Raw genomic sequence first — 19,018 nt, 5'->3', positions numbered from 1 at the left:
TCTAATTTTTACTTCTAAAAAATGCTTATAAGAGGATATATGAGTTCTAAAGAAATGCCTTATAACTATCCCAAGTTGATTTTTTTTAAATAAAAACTAAAAATCACAGGAACTCAGATACTGATGTAAAATTAATTACTTACATGACTTTAAGCCATCCAGAGGTAATACAAAGCGATGGTTTACGAAGCTTATTAACGGATTTATTTGCATTTTACTCCAATGTTGTTATTTTTAAATATTTTCTCACTTCTTCAGTTTCTCTTTTAGTTTCCTTATTATTATGGTTTATTATTTATTTTATTTTTTTTTCTGCCCAACGAGAAGCTTCTTTCCAAAGAAAATCCAGACAGAAGATATCCTTGGAATATTTTGTCAATACCCATGAAGTTTTTGAAAATTTAATCCTGGTTCATCTTTCCCTTTTTAATTTGCATTCGTTTTCTTATGTAGTTTATCCGATTATGTTCGAAAACAATCAATTTATTAGTATTCAAATAAGTTTGATCAGTTTTCTTCAGAAACAAATGCACCAACGATCTTAGTTTTCTCATTTTTAGTAGAGAAACACTTTTCTGAAATTTCTCTAAAGCTTTCGACTATGTAAGTTATATTTTAATTAATAAATTGCAGCACTCCATATTTTAAGGAACGTCTCTCGGGTGGTTTAACACATTGAGCTCTGCGTGCCCACCAGTGGGCATGTGGTCCCAGGAAACAAACTCGAAATGCCCACCGGTGGGCACATCGCATCGCTTATTCAGCACGACTTAACGTTTGACGAAATACACACTGCCACAAAGAAACTGCTGACACTCAAGTTTTAAGCCAAATGTTTTTGGAAGCAAGTAATACAAAGGGGAATATTACACGGTACACAAATTGTATTGACCTTTTTCGCATTTTTTCGGGCGTACGCAGCATTGTGAGCCATTGACATGGTGCTGTAGCATTTAATGCATCTCTTTCGAGTAATTCGTTTTTGGCCTTCCACTTCCTTCAACATGCAGCGTTGCGTTCTTGACGTGGAAGGACGAGAAACAGTATTAAGTTTTTCGTCGTTTTCAATGAGACCTGAAACCACCTCTTCTTTGAAAGTGGTTATGCTGATTTTTTTTTTGTTTATTTTATTGTAAAGATGTAACGCGTTTACTATTGTTGTAGCAGTAATGAGATGAAACGCTTGGCGTTTATGCTGACATTTGATCCGACAAGTCGATAAAGGCCTTGCCCTGATTATAGTCAACAATTACTTTCGGTTTAATAACTTCCTTTCCTTTCTTTGCTAAAGTAACGATAGAATCATCGTGTTTGGTGCTTAGCATGATGACGTCTCTCTTATCCTTCCACTTCAGGACTACAGTTTTGTCATTATCTTGCCGAGCTACAACTCCACCTCGATTCAACTTTTCCTTTATTACTTCCTGAGGATTACCTTTGCGGTTTGCTCTAATTGTACCAACTAAATGCGTTTTTCGCTCAATCAGTCTTTTGGCTAATGATACGCTCGTGTACCAGTTGTCAGTGTAAAGTGTGCGGCCACTGTCCAATTCACTTGATTTTTCTCTGCCGGTATATGCTTTGAAATCCCAGGTGTATCCTCCAGATACACACAACTTGAAAAGTTTTATACCGTAGCGGTGTCGCTTATTGGGTTATACTTTATCTTCTGAAATAAATGCGTCCTCGGGACGTTACTTTCGTCGATATGAAATGTCTTTTTCGGGCATGTAGGAGGACTTAAATTTCTTTTGCAACATGTCACGAAATTCGGATATTTTGTAAAGTCGGTCATCAGAGAGTCTGTCCTTCTCATTATCACTTACATAGAACATACCCAAAAATACCTTCAAATCTGTTTCTACTCATAATTGTGGTTATGCGATTTTGGCACAACGATTTGGTTGACCAATAATCCTGTAACTGAGGCATTGGAAGAAGGCCCATCCATAATATAATGCCAACAAATTTTCGCATTTCCACGGGCTTGGTATCCACCCATTTCGGCACCTTGGCCTTCCGGTTTGCATCTGCTATTGCCGCAGCAATTCGCTGTGAAGCAAACCTATTGGTTTCAGTCACAAATAGATTAATCATCTCATCGTCGATAAAATAGTTAAAGAATTCAGTTGGTTCTTTTGCTGCAAAGTCTGCACTACCAGCTGGAACAACACCAACATTCGGGCTTTCACTGAAAGACAGTCGGTCTCCTTGAACGTGATCCCATTTTTGCTTAGTAGTTAAAGTCGCTAGAGGTACGTTATCGTCTAGATCTTCGTCTTCGGATAATAATATGGCAGAATTATCTGAATTATTACATGATGAATCGTTATCGGATGATAGATCACTTTCAACAGGAATAAAATCTTTATCTACGAGCGAATCATCTGAAAATCCGGAAATTTCGTCTTCTATTATATCTCTTGACTCGTCGTCGGACAGATTCTCCAGCTCCTTTGCCAACTCCTGATCCGATAGATATTTCTTAGCCATATTTGCTTAACTCTGAAACAAAAAAACACATTAAAGCTAGTGTCCACGGGTGGGCATTCGGTCCCAAAATGTAAAATAGCATTCTGGGACCACGTGCCCACCCGTGGGTCACCGCAAAAAAATTAAAAAACAGCCAAAAAGATATAAGAATAAAAATCAATCTTTATTCGATATTATCGTCAAATTTTCAAATTACTCTCTAGATCGCCTGAAAATTATGCTTTTCTGATATAGTTGATCGGATTACATAGAGAAAATATAATTTTATCACCCTTCTAAATGATACTTCAGACTGAGATAAATATATAAAAATCAAAAACTCATTTCTAACTTATCCCTTCATCATTGTTTCATTTAACCATGAACTGAAACCATAAGATGATCCAAGTATAAAAATTCGCACTTTTTTTCATATCTACACTAATCTCTGGATTTTCTGGAAATTGTGTCTGGCACCTCTAATACCTCTACATGTTACACAAGAGCATTGTCTGATCCTAACAGAAAACAGTGCATGTTAAGCTACAGCCAAACAGAAACAAACGCGAACACAGCATACAGGAAAGAGACATAATCTTAACGTATTATACGTGATGTTTGTGTTATCGTATAATACGTTATCTTATATATTCAACGCTTTAGTTTGCGATTATCTTCCTTTAGTGCATGTTGAGTCCGTATAATTGCGAATTATTAACATTTAAATCCCTATTAATCACATAAATCTTTTTATATTATGCATTTTTTTCAATATACCATTCTTTGCATTACACATAACATATGTTCATTTTATTGGAAGAACTCACCTCTCACTATAAATTGTTTCTCTTTTCTTATTAATTTAAATAAAATTAAAAAAAAATTGGAGGCGCCGGGTATCGATCCCGGTACCTCTCGCATGCTAAGCGAGCGCTCTACCATCTGAGCTACGCCCCCTGTGAGGAGAAAAAATCAATATCAGTGTTATTAACGTCATCATTCTTTACTTTTTTGTCAATTTAAACTGTATTTGCATGAAAAACTAACTATACCTATATATGTGTATACAACGGTAATATATAATTTTACAAGGGATGAGATAAAGGGTAGGTTTGGTGTGAACGTAGGCGAACCCGGGGCAATACCTTAATTAAATCAAAACACAGGGCCACCTGCAATAGAAATTAATTTTGAACATTATATTATCTAGATATACACGTGGAAATTGATTTAACCGCGGTACAATAACATGTATTTATAGGATGTAACTTGTGTTTTCCTAAAATGGTGCCTAATGTGCAGCATACTGATGCACATTTTATTATTTTAAGCGATCATTGTTAAGCAAAGTTACAAAGGCATTTTATTTCTTGATGATAGGAAAAATTATCTGAGAATTAAATAATAAGAATATTCTTAACAAGAGTTTTTATAAATAGAACTTATTATGTTAAAGTTTATTTTTTAGTGTGTTATGTAATAAAAAAATTAATTTGTTTTATACAGAATTTACTTAAAATAGACTAGCATGGCAGGTACTAAATACTGAAACATTCGTAGAACATTTTATAATGCTTGCTCCTTTTAGAAGCTAATATTTTCAATAATAATAAACTTTATTTATTTTAGATTACATAACAGATTACAATAATCATATTTATATAAAGTAAAATGACGTTACAATAGAAAACAATAAACTCCATAAGCATCCTAAAAATTATGATTCAGAGAGTCTTGGAATACTAACAGAAGTGTTTTGAGTTCTATCTTCAAAAATCTAAAACTGCTAATGATTTTAATTTTGTTTGGCAATTTATTAAACAATGTTATACACATATAATAAGAACTTTTTTCAGTCATTGTACCTGCGCTGATAAGCGCGACATATAAAAAATTAACAGTAACAATAAATGTGACCGTTCTTTTTAACGTATTTGACGTCATTTACCACAAATATTCCTTATTTATCGTAAATTTTAATTATGCGCCTTTTGCATTTAACAAAGCTTTAAAAAAAATTAAATTTTTATATTAAAACAAAAACACATTGAGCATATAAAATCCGGCCTATTGTAAAACTGTGAAAATTGAACCCTTACATTAGGGCACACGGACTGCGCGTTGTTTATTCGAACAATATGCATTTTAAAATAATTTTTTTTTTCGTTTCAAAAGCCAAATGGACCGAACCCGGATTGCGATATTTAATCTGTTATATGCGAAAGTAACTTTTTAATGATTTTAATTAAATACTTACACTCGTTTTGAACGTCAATGGGAAAAATGAACATTCGGCTCGATCCAGTTACCATCACAGAGGGAGGTTTATTTTATTGTTGCCCTTTCAATTCGAATTAGCAGGCAATATGAGAGGTTTTAATTGATTTTTTTTGAAAAAGTGTTAAAACTGTATTTTTTCAGTCGGGTAAATGAAGAATTGCCATGCTTGTTATACACATTTAATTATCCACAATGAGAACATTCAGAAGATCGTGTTTCTTCTGGTTTTCCAGATTAAGTCTTTTTTCGGGCTAAATTCGAACTTTTTATAAATATTTCAAAAGTTGCACATCACGGCTTTAATTGCCTAAATCGCACTGCAAGAGATATTGAATTTTTTGTAGAATTTTAAACTATAGTATTATTAACAATCTTTAAAATTCAATGGATTTCTGTGAAGGATAATCGTAAGCCCCCCTGTGTAGTTTTGTATTCTTATTCCGTAAAACTCACTAAAATTCATATAATTACTATTAATGGGCTTTGAGTAATGATTCAATAAAAATATTATGAGATACAGACGTTTACGTAGATTTGCAAGAGCAGGTTAATTAACGGCAGTCATATCAAATATCATCTATGTCATGCGTTTGTAAAAAAAATAGAGGAAACCGACATCGTAATCGACAAGAAAATAAACAGCAACAGTACATGGAAACGAGAGGTTACCACCTACCAAGAATAATTATAGAAAAGTCTAGGGTTTTATGGAAATGTCAAAGAAATAACAGGGAAATTTAGGGGAAATTTTTTGCGAAAACTGTAGATCACGTAACATTTAAAAACCTATATAGTTAAACTTAGAAACATGCATAAATATGAATTATAGCCGTTAGTAAATAAACGTTAATTTTATTGCTCAAAAAAAAAGTGGAGGGTAATTCCGGACGCATAAGTCCCTATAAACTACAGAAAAAAATTAAAATCTTTTTTGATATTCTGCAGAAGTGTTGTCTGCAAATTCCTCGTGAGCCCAGTTCTAGCAGTTATGACATTGAATCTAGTCCTCGTCGTATGTCTATTGACATATGACGAGGACTGTCTCATTTAAATGCTGTTTTGGGTGGGGGATATTCTTTGGAGGAGAATTTTCTCTATGGATTGTCTGGCGTTTCTTCTCTCCAAACTTCAATCCAAATTTTTTGTTACTTTCTTTACCTCTAAACGCGCTGCTTTTTCTTTTAATGCACCTTGTTTCAGCTGTAGAGCTTCTTTATGAGGTGAGAATATTAGAATTGCACTCCTTTCCATTTTTCTTTTTTTAACCGATAATTCTTTTTGGGTATCTGGAGAAGTTTTGAAGCTGACATGGCCTCACTGTCTTGTTGCTTAGAGGTAGAAATTCCAGATGGAGTCTTGGAACTTTGTTTGATGCTTTAACTTAAGTCGCCACTATGATTTGATTATTCTTTCTATCAATATAACAAATGGAAGGAAGAAGCAACCACACACCAAGAATATACATAGAAAAATCTATGCTGCTAACTAAATTTAAAAATTCTCCACTAATTTAGAATTAGTCTATAATTATATGTTTCTTTTAGGCAGTTATGAGAAAAAACTGTGCTTGAAAACATAGAGCCCTTTTGTTATTCTATTTCCTTCTATAAATCACAGAGAATTATAATATTGACATGATCAATTGCCTGGAATTAGTCAATAACTATATATTTCGTCTCGGCACTTGACAGAGAGCGAGATAAATGAACACACACGAGCGGACATTTTTTTTAAACTTTTGAAGCTTTCCAGGATCCAGGTAAATCCCAAAATGCAAAGTTTGTAAAAATGCAAAATTTCTAACATGTTAGTATGTTTTCACAATTTTCCTGAAGTACAAATTTTTTTAAAATTTTTATACCTATTGAAGGAGACAAACCTCGATACTATTAAATTGTTTACAAGAGTTCTTTAACGTTTTTTACAAAAGGAAGCTGAAGATACACCAAAAGAACATCGAAGGCAGAACCAACTATATTAATACATAAATTGCTTATATCCATCTCACTCTCTACAAAACTGTTCTTCATCGTATCGCTGTAAAACCTGCAGCAGCAAGCACCTTACTCTGATTCACAATTTAAATTAAAAAGGTACCTAAACCACTCAACACCTTCACCTTATTCAAGCTTTGTTACTAATTCAGGTGACCAACGCAAAACAGTAGCATTGGCACACATTGTGGTCATGACTTGACTTTCCAAGGACCTTTTAACCACTGCTATGGTGGATAGAATGAACCGCAATGGAAGTTATCAGTAGATAAGAGTTTTAATATATAAATCAACGGAAATCAACATTGCTTTTTATCAGATATTTGTCTGCGACATCTGAATATTTCCAGGTCTAACGTAAGAAGAACTTATACTTTAGATATCGTGTGCTGAAATATTGTCCTGAACTAAAGTATCAAAGCAACGAAGTGAGATTGCAGAGAAGGTATATATTATAATTAACAACTCCATTTGTTTATTAAAAATAACCACTAGCGTACTAGTAATAGTAAAAGTCATAGAAAAATCTAGAAACTAAGTGTGTTTTTAATTTTTGGGTTGCCACTTACATTACTCTTCTCTTTTTCTACCAAATTTTCCTCCTTATATAACTCTATTCTCTTCTTCAGAGTCGTTTATTTACTCTGAATGTTTATTCAATAGTAAGTCTTCTAATAATACCTCCTTGGCTGGGCCACATTCTTTAATTTTCTTTAGTTTCTGAATATTTTTCCATCAAGCCTATTTATGTTGTCCCTAAAAGATTAGTCTCTTAAGACATGGTTTTGGATCGTTGAGAAAGATTGGTGATCCTAATATTCTCACTCTTTCTTCCCCGTATTGATACCACTGTACAAAAATAATTTGTCTTAACAGGAGGACATTTGAGAAATGATAAGGAGGAAATATACATCAAGGCAGCAGATGAAATGAAGGAGCAACCGCACATCCAAAATAATTATGGAAAAGTTTATAATTGTTTGTTTTTTTGTAGAGATTTCAAAATGCTTTATTAATTTATAGCCTATAGGGTACTGCTTGAAGAATACTGAAAGTGGAAACTGAAAAAACATATAAAAAGGATACACCAAGACATGGTGGAAGAGAGATGCAACTATGCATGAAAAAGCATTCATACAGGGAAAATAGATAGAAGAAAAGAAGTAGAAAAGTCATCTGTTATAAGTAACAACTCCATTTCTTTATTAAAGGAACTTTAAGGGACAGAAACTAAGAACAGGAACTCTTTAATTTCTTGGTTTGAGTTTTCCACTTTTATGCTGTTAAAATCCGGACGGTTTTCCAATGTTATAGAAAATGCCATGTAATTTGTTTTTATTTGATTTGTTGTTTAGATTTAAAGTCAATTTAAAAGTATTTAACCAATTTTGTACCACTGTTATTTCATCTACAACATTTCGTTTAATTTCATTCCAAGATATTGCAGAAAAGATTAAAGCCGTGTTATCTGCGTAAGATATTATTGAGCCATTTTTGAGTTTTAAGTTAGTTAGGGTATTTATATATGTTAAAAACAATACTGGACCAACACTGGGCCTTGTGGTACACCTATTTTCATTTTTAATGGACCACTTAACGTTTCTCCTATTTTAACATATTGGATTCTTTTGTATAAATAGCTTTAAATAGACACCCCTAATTCCATTCTTCTCGAGTGTTCTTAAAAGCAGGTCATGTGGAACTGTGTCAAATGCCTTTGCTAAATCTAAAAACACAACTATATATTTTTCATTGTTATCCATACTGTCAGTAATCTGCTTTGTGAGATGGTAAAGAGCATTTGACGTACTCAAGTTTTTTAAAAAGCCAAACTGCTTGTTAGACAAAATTGAGTTTAATTGTAAAAAATCAAGTAATCTGTCCTTACAGCACTTTTCAAAAATGTTGGTAAAATTATCAATTAAATTAATGGGTCTATAATTGTTAATTTTTGTCTTATCATCTGATTTATATATCGGGGTAATAAAACATATTTTTAATGGATTGGGTACAATACCATTTTTAAAAATTAAATTGATTATGTGTTTCAGAGGGTCAAGTAAAAACATGTGATTAAATTTTATTAGCTTAACGCTAAATTTATCAATACCAGGACTATCATTGGTTTTCAAAGAATTAATAATTTCTATAATTTCACTTTTATTTACTGGCTGTAGGTATAGTGAATTTAATACTGCTTGTTATAAACTCATTATCAGGCTTCGGGATTTTCTTCAACATTGCTATCCCTATATTATTAAAAAACTCATTACAATGATTTAACAAGTCTTTTATATTTTTAAATTCATTTGAGTCATTGTTTAGTATCGGTGGGACAGTTCTACATCATTGTTGGTAGATATGTCCTTGGATTCGTCTTAGTTTTTCACCAAGAACTTAGATTTTTTTTTTCACTAAGACTTAACAAAATAGTTACTGAATCTTAGGAGAAAGTTGACTGTCACTGTTAACATTTGATCAATTTCAAGGTATCACATATATTCTTAAGCAAATAACTAAATATAACCTTAGACTTATCTTAGTCTGATCACCATCAGACTTGAAAAAAGAGTTACTGCATCTTAGGAGAAATTGATTGCCAGATTTTATCGTTGACCTATATGTAGTTAATAAATTATTGTAAAATATGGGAGGTTCTAAAGATCAGTGGAAATCATTAATAGGATAATGTAAAGATTTGAAAACCATGGTGGATAAAAGGTGTTGTGGAAAAATGAGAATAAAAATGGTGGGAACTGGATATCAAGGATCTACACCTGCTTCTAATAATAATTTATTTAGATGATCATATGAAACGTTGTAAACTGAATCAAAAGTAAATTCTGCAAAGTAAATCGTTTGTCCCACAATAATTCTTATCATGCCAGATTATTTATTACCTACTGTTTCTAAATTGCGTTTACTGCCAATTTAATACGACATTAAATAGAATATCCGAGCTGTTGCAATAATTTAATGCAACATGAGTGTCAGCAGGAAATATTTACTGTTGGCGACCGAAATTGCATACTGGCTGAGCACAACTTAAGAACCGAGCGTGAAAAATGTTAAATATACCATTATATTAAACTTCATGCACGGGTTTTAATATGAATGAAATTACAAAGAAAAACATTTGGCAACAACGTAGTCGATGTAGACATAACAAAGTGCTTACGTACCACAAGTACCACTCACCTCTTAAGGAGGGGAGAGGGACGTGGTACCCGGTAATTCATGCATACCATCGGTAGTCACATGAGCATAAGGAAGGCCCGATTGCGACATACCAGAGGACCTTGAACCTGCGTATAAATTTACACTGTCGCCGCTGGTGTGTAAATTTCGATTTCTGCTGGTACCCATTGGTAATAACGTTGAAATTTCAGCATTAATTCTTTGGTTATGAGGTTATTTTGTTATCGTGATAAATTCAGTCTGAAGTGGAAGTATAATATTCATCATTAAATGTATTCTCCTATTATGTCCTCACCTATTTCCACCAACTCGCAAGCCCAATTAATTTCCAACACATTATGTAATTTTTGACGTAATTAATTAGCTAATTCATCTATGTTTACGATAAAACACACTCCAGTTAATCTGCAAAAGATTTGTAACAGTTAATGGTGCATCTCTCATCCAGATTCCAGACGGACGGGCGGAGGGAAGTCTGAGAGGCGCGAGAAAGTCGGAAATCGTAGCCAAGAACTGTCACAGTTAATCGGATGCGTTGAAACAGTCGAAACATCTGTTTATTTCTTTTTTCTCTTTCTCTAATTTATAGTAACACAAGTTTGATAAAACGTTTTTGGCCACACACCCGCGGCTGTTTATAAAGTGAGACAGAGAGAGGGAGAGAAAAAAAACTAAAAATAAACTTTGTTTATTACTTCACGTGAAAAGTTGTAGGACAAGACACTCGGATATTTTCAGCTGGAGCCAATGGTCATGTTTGATTTTATGTGTTGATAGGTTCAGATTTTTTTCTAGATTGTTGACATGACGGGCCTTAAATCATCGGGTTTATGAGAGTTTTAGGAAATTTATTGGCTTTTAAAGTTCGAAAACATAAACTCGACCAATTCATCAAATAATGGTAACGATTTTCTTTTATCTTTTTTTTAGGTAATTTCAATTTTATTGTTTTATGAGGTCATGTATGTCCTGGTTAGCATATCATAAGGCAATTTCCCTTTGATCCATCACTTTTTCTCATTTCTCGTTTAATATTTATCATTTTTTTAGTTATATCATCAAAACATACACTCTTTGTAGCTGCATTAATCCTATTTGCATTTCTTATTAATCTATCTATCTTCTACCATAGAAACCCAAATTCAATACCAATTTCTTCTAGGAAATGCAGGTTTCATAGATATTCCTGGAGTCTCTGAAATTAAGCTTCCCGCAACTGTAAGAAATTCAACAATTTAGAGATTAAGATTATGACTTATAAGATTTGATTCTAAAGGACAAAAATCGTTGGAATCAGAAAAGTCGCATGATGAACTGAATAAAAAATGTATTGTTTTTTTTAACAATTGCCTGGAAGTAACACCAAATTAATAAACATTTTTTTTTATTTAATATAATTTTTATTTTAGTAAATGCATTTTCCTAAATTAATATTGTATTTTTTCAGTAGATTGTTTAAATCTATTAAAAGATTTATTATAGTTTTATGAGGTCATGTATGTCCTGGTTAGCATATCACTAGGCAATTTCCTTTTGATCCATCACTTTTTTCTCATTTTTCGTTTAATATTTAACATTTTCTTTAGTTATATCATAACTTGCATAATCCATCTTAGTCATTGCAGGCTAGGAATATTTAATTTTTTGTAAGGTAGATATTTACCAAAACATACACATTTTGTAGCTGCATTAATCTTATTTGCATATCTTATTAATCTATTCTCTACTATAGAAACAATTAAAGCACTGTAAATAATTTACAAGAGACTAAATTCTCCTAGAAAATGCAGGTTTCATAGATATCCCTAGAGTCTCTGAAATTGCGGTTTATTGCAACTGTAAGAAATTCAATAATAAAAAGTAATTTAGAGATTAAGATTATGATTTATAAGATTTGATCCTAAAGAAATACTAAATGAATCAACATTCTTTTTTATTTATTCTAGACAGTTGATGTTTTTTTTCTTAATCAACTGCTTGAAGAAAATACAAAATAAATCAACGTTCTCTCCTCCTGATTTTCGGCACTTCAGACTAGATCGTTGAAGGGAAGTGGTTATCATTTTTTGTTTTTTTTGCAAACGTTGCAGAGTTCTCTAGGTTTGTGCTAGGTAAATGCATTTTTCTAAATCAGTATGGTATTTTTTCAATAGATTATTTAAATCTGAAGTTCATTTTTTTAAATTGGGAATCATTTATACTGATGAATGATTTTCATTACAATTTACATAAATTAGTGGAAAGGAGCATTCTTGGTATGTATGTGTTTCTTTTCTGCAGGTGGAACAAATGTCTTTTTCGTAACAAATTGATATTCAAATAATACAAATTGATTATTCAAATAGGATCTGCAGAGATTTGGTTTGAGATTGCTGCATAGATTCATGGGTTTTGAATGTTAATATTATGTTTTTACTATTTTATCCTTCATATGCCTATCCTTTGTTTGTGTAGTTGTAGTTTCGTATGTGTATTTATTTTATTTTAGGCTTAAATGTACTTTTTCTGTTTGTGAGACTTTTTGTTTTTTTTTTATATGAATGCTATAGTCGTTGTTTCATTTACTTGTTTATTTCATTTTGTAAGGGCATCTACAAGCATACATTTTTTTCAATTTATTTACATTTTTTATTTTTGCAATTTTTCTTTATTGATATAAATTTTTAAGTTTGAAATATGTATTATATTATCTATATTATGTATTACTTTTGAAGCTAAATAAATACAATATTATTGGTTCTATCGGGATATTCTATACTGAGAATTAAAAGGTTTTAATTAAATTAAAAGGCTAAAGCCATTAAATTAAAAGGTTTTCTTTAAATGGTACGATAATTAAGCAAAATTTCAGGTATTGAAGCTCGAATAATCCCCATTAAATGTTTGGGCAGGGGTTTTAAAAAATAGAAATTATTGGACCTTTTTTTTTCAATCAAATTCTTATCGGAGACGGATATTTAGAATTTCTTTAAAATGACAACTCTCGAAATTTCTTTTCCAAATCCAGATTAGCATAATATGCCAAATAAATCTATTTGGTTTCAACAGGATGATGTCTCACCCCATTTTCCTCGATAGATACGCAATATATTAAATGCGGTATTTCCTGTATAGTGCATTGGTAGGAGGGGGTCCTACGCAATGGCCTCGCAAGATCTCCAGATCTCACTTGCCTAGATTTTTCTCATTTAAAATACCCCCTTCAAAGTAACAGTTTATAAAAAGAAGCCGCGGATTTTAGATAATCTGAACTTTAAAATTAGATACAAAATTAGTCAAATTATTGAAAATACTCTTAGCAATATTTTGGATAAAATTTTAAATAGACTAACATTTTGTTAAGAAGTAAATGGTGGGCATTTTGAACACTTACTAAAATTATAATTAAATATTTAATTCGTTGAGTTTTATAATTTTATAATTTTACGTACACTGATGTATGATATTTTTTATTTATTGTTCTCAGAAAAAAGTAAGAAGAGAACAGGGTGCTTCATTTAAAATAAGAAAGTTGGTACTACCACGGATACATAAGACACTCTATATCAAATTTTTATTAAACAAAAATGCGCACCCAAAACGCCCTCATTTATTTTTTATTGAATTTGTTCCATATTTTTGCCGTTTACTTTGTGTGAATTATTTAAGGGTAGTCTAGCATAAATATCCATTTTTTATGAGATGAGATTTTGGGATCACTTTTGTTTTCAGTTTACACGTCTGATTTTCTTGAGTTTCTTAAAACTTTATCACTTATTTTCAATTAATCAAATTAATATCGCCCTAGGGAATATAAATTCTGATCTTGATACTATTGTGCAGTCTCTATAAGCTGGCTCTTAATGCTACTAAGTCAAAACTATTGGTTTTGGGGATTCCTATGTGGAAGGATTTGGGCGTAAATGTCTTCATCCAGGGAGTTAATCTGCAGCCGACTAGTTGCGAAAAAAACTTAGGTATATTTATCGGTAATAAACTTAATTTTGAATATCATGTTTCTAATATTGTACAAAAAGCTTACTATAAACTAAGTCTTTTACATGTGTAAAGATATTTTATCAACTAATATTAAGTTAAAGTTAACTCAATCATTAGCCCTCTAAGTCATCAGTTATGGAACCGTTTTATTCTGGCCAGCCCTTGCTCAAAGAGATAAATATAGCTTGCAAAAATTACAAAATGCTTGCCTTTTGTTATTGTAAGCAAAATATGACCATGTAACACCATTATTTATCGAATATCAATGGCTCGAATCTCAGTGGAGTACCCAGGTACAATACAAAAATATAGCATTCCATTTAAAAAAATGACCGATGACGTCATATCTTTTTTATTGTTTCACCCTGTATATAAAAATTTATGTTAAATAATGCGCAACTTAAAATAAAAATCGTCGGGTCTGAGCATTTTCTCAAAAATTCATGTCTCTTATTTTTATCGAATTTATGCGGAACTTTAGGCGGTCACTGTATATTATTTTGAAGTACTATTTTTAAGTGTGCGGTTAGATAGAGTAGCCACAGGCTAGATTTTGCCGCATTTATAATTGTTATTGTAATTTTTTATTTCCGTAATATAAAGGCATATTTATTTATTTATTTTTTTATATATCATGTCTGAAACATGTATTTCAAAATTAGCACTAATGTAATTTTATCTGTTAAAATATAAAGTTTTAAGTAAACGAAAACGTTTCTCTAGTAGATAATTATAAACAACTTCCATGTTTTTGAATGCACCTCGCTCAACTTTAAATTTAATAACGGAAAAACGAGAACAAATAGAATATAATATACCCAGGTAGGAGTTTATGAAGCTTTCCAAAACACGACTTCATCCCCGTCGTTTTTCGCTAGAGCATCATCACCATAACTATGCCGGCGGACCACTTCGGGGCATCGCGTTTTATATTCAACTTTCTTTCGAAAGTTTGCGCTGCTTCTGGCACCGAAAACCAAAAAAATAACGAAAATCCCCAAGATAATTTAATTAAATAGTTTGAAAAGCAGTTGTTATAGTTCCGTTAAAGTAGAACCGCAACTGTATATGGAAAGCCACGAAATGCACCGAGCGACTTGAACTAAACTTTGTGTTACACAAAACAAGACCGACAAGTTAGTAAGTTTATAGCTGGGGATGTTGTCAAGTAAAAGACTAACTTACTTGCCTTCGCTTTTTGAGGTCTGTTTTCATTTATTTAAAGTGGACCAATTACCTTTATTGAGTCTAATATTAGTTTCACCAGATATTGTCATATAAATCACCTTTAGATTTTTAAATCAGATGCACTATAATATTTCAGAAAAATTTCTTTGTAATAAATGCGAGCACTTCCGTAGCTTTTCACGGACCCTCGCTTCGATTCCCTTAAAAGCTTATTTTTATTCGCTTTCTGTTTTATTTGTGATCCAAAATAATAGGAGCTCCGAATGCTTTTTTTTGTTGCTTCTCTTGTTTATTTATGGAAGCAGACTGGGTTTAACTTCTTGGAAATCTGTCGTTCTATTCAAGCTTCTCGAGTATATTTTGACGTTAAAAATATTAAAACTGGAGAGAGCATTTAGGGATTATTTATTCTTCAGTTTTATAAGCTTATAATGTTCGTTTTAAAGTTAATGTAAGTTCAGAAATTACTTTTAAAGAGAGTCGGGCGGGATTTGCTGTGTATAAAGAATAAAGTTTTTAAGGGAAATGTTCGCATTACTTTTTAGCTGACGGTTAAGACGAGAAAGACGTGAAAATTATTATTGTTGTATACGTTTTTTTTTAACTTTAGCAGGTGAAAAAAATATACTAGATAATTAGTAACTGAGATATTCAGCAAACTTCAGTCCAATCCGCCCAAATTTTACCAGTTATCTTTGAAACTGATGATACCACAGAAAGTGGTATATGAATTTTTACAGAAATTCCTTAGATGAACATCAATTGAGATATCCAAGTAAAATTCCCAAATAAAGAGTTTAAACCAGAGTCCACTTTATGCGTATTTCACAGCCATTATCCTAAGAACTGTTGATTCTACAGGAAAGTTGTATTATAATTTTATATAGAAAAAGTAATTATTTTCAATTTTGTTGCAAGCAAAGAAATTGTTTAGATGAACAGTAACTGAGATATTAAGCAAAACATCCTTAAAAGTATCTAAGTGCCAATATTATCTGTTTGCAAAAAGGGTCTAAGCTCGTTGCTTATATCACTTCATTAGGTACTGGTAGAAGGCGTTTTGATATCCAAAGCTTGATGTGTCTTCTCTATAAGTTTGTCGTAAAAAGGCCGATGTTTGAGAGAAATATAGTCCATCATATCTTCTAAATTTTTTAGTTTTTCTTTTGATATTTTATTTTTGCAATTTAGTTGCTCGAAATGCATACTTTTTAGATCTTCTACTTTTCTTCCTTTTTTTATAACATTACATATTGCCCACTCTTGCAAGGCCACTAAATGATGTTTTAGTAAAAACTTTGCCAGGATTTTCATGTGAGACTCTTATCCAACAGACAAGATTGGACCGTTGGAATTTTTTCCGATAGCTCCCATAGAATCCGAGATATCGATCTTCAAAATTTAGAATTTTTAATTTTTCGGGTATACACCCCCGTATCGAATTTTTTCACCAAAAATTGATTTTTTTCGAAATCAAACTAAGTATACCAGCGTCTTATTTGGGTCACCTAGATTACGAAAAAAACACCGGTTATAACAGGATCCGAGCAGAACTAAGGGAATGAGAGCAATTTGAAAATCGTGAAAAAGTCGTTTTCGACGTCCGTTTTTGAGGCCAAAAATGGGCATCAAAAATGCCATATCTCAACTATTAGAAGAGCTACGAGCTTGCGGATGGTCTCGTTGGATTCAGAACGCTAAAACTAAGACAAAACCGTTGGAATTTTCCCGATAGCTCCCATAGATACCGAGATATCGACCTTCAAAATTTGGAATTTTTCATTTTTCGGGTATACCCCCCCGTATCGAATTTTTTCACCAAAAATTGATTTTTCTCGAAGTCAAACTAAGTATACCAGCGTCTTATTTGGGTCACCTAGATTACGAAAACACCGGGTTATAACAGGATCCGAGCAGAACTAAGGGAATGAGAGCACTTTGAAAATCGTGAAAAAGTCGTTTTCGACGTCCGTTTTTGAGGCCAAAAATGGGCATCAAAAATGCCATATCTCGGCTATCGTAAAAGCTACGACTTTGCGGATGGTCTCGTTGGATTCAAAACGACGAAACTAAGACAAAACCGTTGAAATTTTCCCGATAGCTCCCATAGAAGCCGAGATATCGACCTTAAAACTTTGGAATTTTTCATTTTTCGGGTATACCCCCCCGTATCGAATTTTTCACCAAAAATTGATTTTTTTTGAAATCAAACTAAGTATACCAGCATCTTATTTGGGTCACCAGGATTACGAAAACACCGAGTTATAACAGGATCCGAGCAGAACTAAAGGAATGAGAGCACATTGAAAATCCTGAAAAAGTCGTTTTCGACGTCCGTTTTTGAGGCCAAAAATGGGCATCAAAAATGCTATATCTCGGCTATCGTAAAAGCTACGACTTTGCGGATGGTCTCGTTGGATTCAGAATGAAGTAACTAAGACAAAACCGTTGAAATTTTCCAGATAGCGCCCATAGAAGCCGATAATATCGACCTTAAAACTTTGGAATTTTTCATTTTTCGGGTATACCCCCCCGTATCGAATTTTTCACCAAAAATTGATTTTTTTCGAAATCAAACTAAGTATACCAGCGTCTTATTTGGGTCACCAAGATTACGAAAACACCGGGTTATAATAGGATCCGAGCAGAACTAAGGGAATGAGAGCAATTTGAAAATCGTGAAAAAGTCGTTTTCGACGTCCGTTTTTGAGGCCAAAAATGATTCAGAACGACGAAACTAAGGCAAAACCTGTCTGTTCAAAAGACGAAGAAATGTTAAGTTTCGAAGTATTTAACATAGTGTCACTGGCTTTATTAAAGTCCTTGAAATCCTCTTCTGTCAGAGAAACTACAGTAAATGGATTTTGATAACGTGCACTTTCTATCATATTTTCGATATCACTTGGCACATAGTTTTTCATTACTTTTTTCTCTTTTCAATTTGAGCAAAATCGCGGTCGCATGGCAGAAAAGAGTGTCCGCTAAGTAAAAATTTTTGCTCGATTTCTTGAAAGACACCATTTGCCACAAGATAAAGAAAAAGAAGCATACGGTTTTTGTTCTGTCCAATGCAGTTATCAGACCAAATAGTAAGTTTTGGTTTCAATCGAAGATCATTTCGGCGTAATACTTTGAGCAATGCTGATGCAACTTCATTACCGCCTCTTCCTGAAATTGACTCATTCCCTAAGCATATATAGGCGTTTCCATTGTCTGACCTGTGAACACAGACATTATAGCAGGAAAGGTGGCGGCTATAAAACATCTGGCTATGTGCTCATGTAGAAATAAATAGGACTTGTTCCATATCTATGGATAAAACTAAGTGGTCACTACTTGGCTTCTGTGATTCCACCTCGTTTTTCTGCATTTCACTCCTAGCCTTTTCTGCCTTTCTGTGATGAAATTCTAACTAAGAACTAAGTGACTGTTTAGAGTTTTCATCAGTTGCAGCTTTTATTTTATTTTGATAACGGTCACAGATGGAACATGTATCTGATTTTGGTCTGCCAAATCGTAAGTTGGGAAAATCCTTTTTAAACACATCTGAGAAATATCTATATGTTGCCACTGTATCAGAAATTTATTTTTAAAAGCTATAAATAACCGATTTATATTAAGTTCCGCGCTAAAAAATTCCTTAGAAGATTTAGTTCTACTGTAGTGGTTTTCTTCTTTTGGTAATGAATTAATGTACGTTTTAATTTGTTCACTTAAGCTCAAAAAATATTTTCGTGCCTTATTTGCCTTTCCTCTACAATCCCTGTAAACAGTGTCCCCTTTCTTTTTCTTTTCAACTAAGACTTGAACTCTTTTATGGGACAATGCAAATATATCCAAAAATGTTTTACGACAAACCTAGACATGCTTACCAGTACCATCAGGATGGTGTAGTATACTGTACATTA

The 19,018-nt window shown here is 32.6% G+C and overlaps 1 protein-coding gene and 1 non-coding gene across 2 annotated transcripts in view; one reads left to right on the top strand and one right to left on the bottom strand.

Moving 5' to 3' along the window:
• LOC126742423 (polypyrimidine tract-binding protein 2) overlaps positions 1-19,018 on the top strand; it is a 556,294-nt gene that overhangs the window by 90,804 nt on the left and 446,472 nt on the right. The gene's annotated exons all lie outside the window — the stretch shown is intronic.
• On the bottom strand, positions 3,357-3,429 carry Trnaa-agc (transfer RNA alanine (anticodon AGC)). Its single transcript has one exon. It is a non-coding gene; the product is annotated as a tRNA-Ala (tRNA).

Source organism: Anthonomus grandis, chromosome 11 (genome assembly GCF_022605725.1).
Source record: "Anthonomus grandis grandis chromosome 11, icAntGran1.3, whole genome shotgun sequence".
In the NCBI taxonomy this organism is placed as follows: Eukaryota; Metazoa; Arthropoda; class Insecta; order Coleoptera; family Curculionidae; genus Anthonomus; species Anthonomus grandis.
Note: the sequence above shows the minus strand (reverse complement) of the source record. Positions and strands in the feature narration are given on the sequence as shown.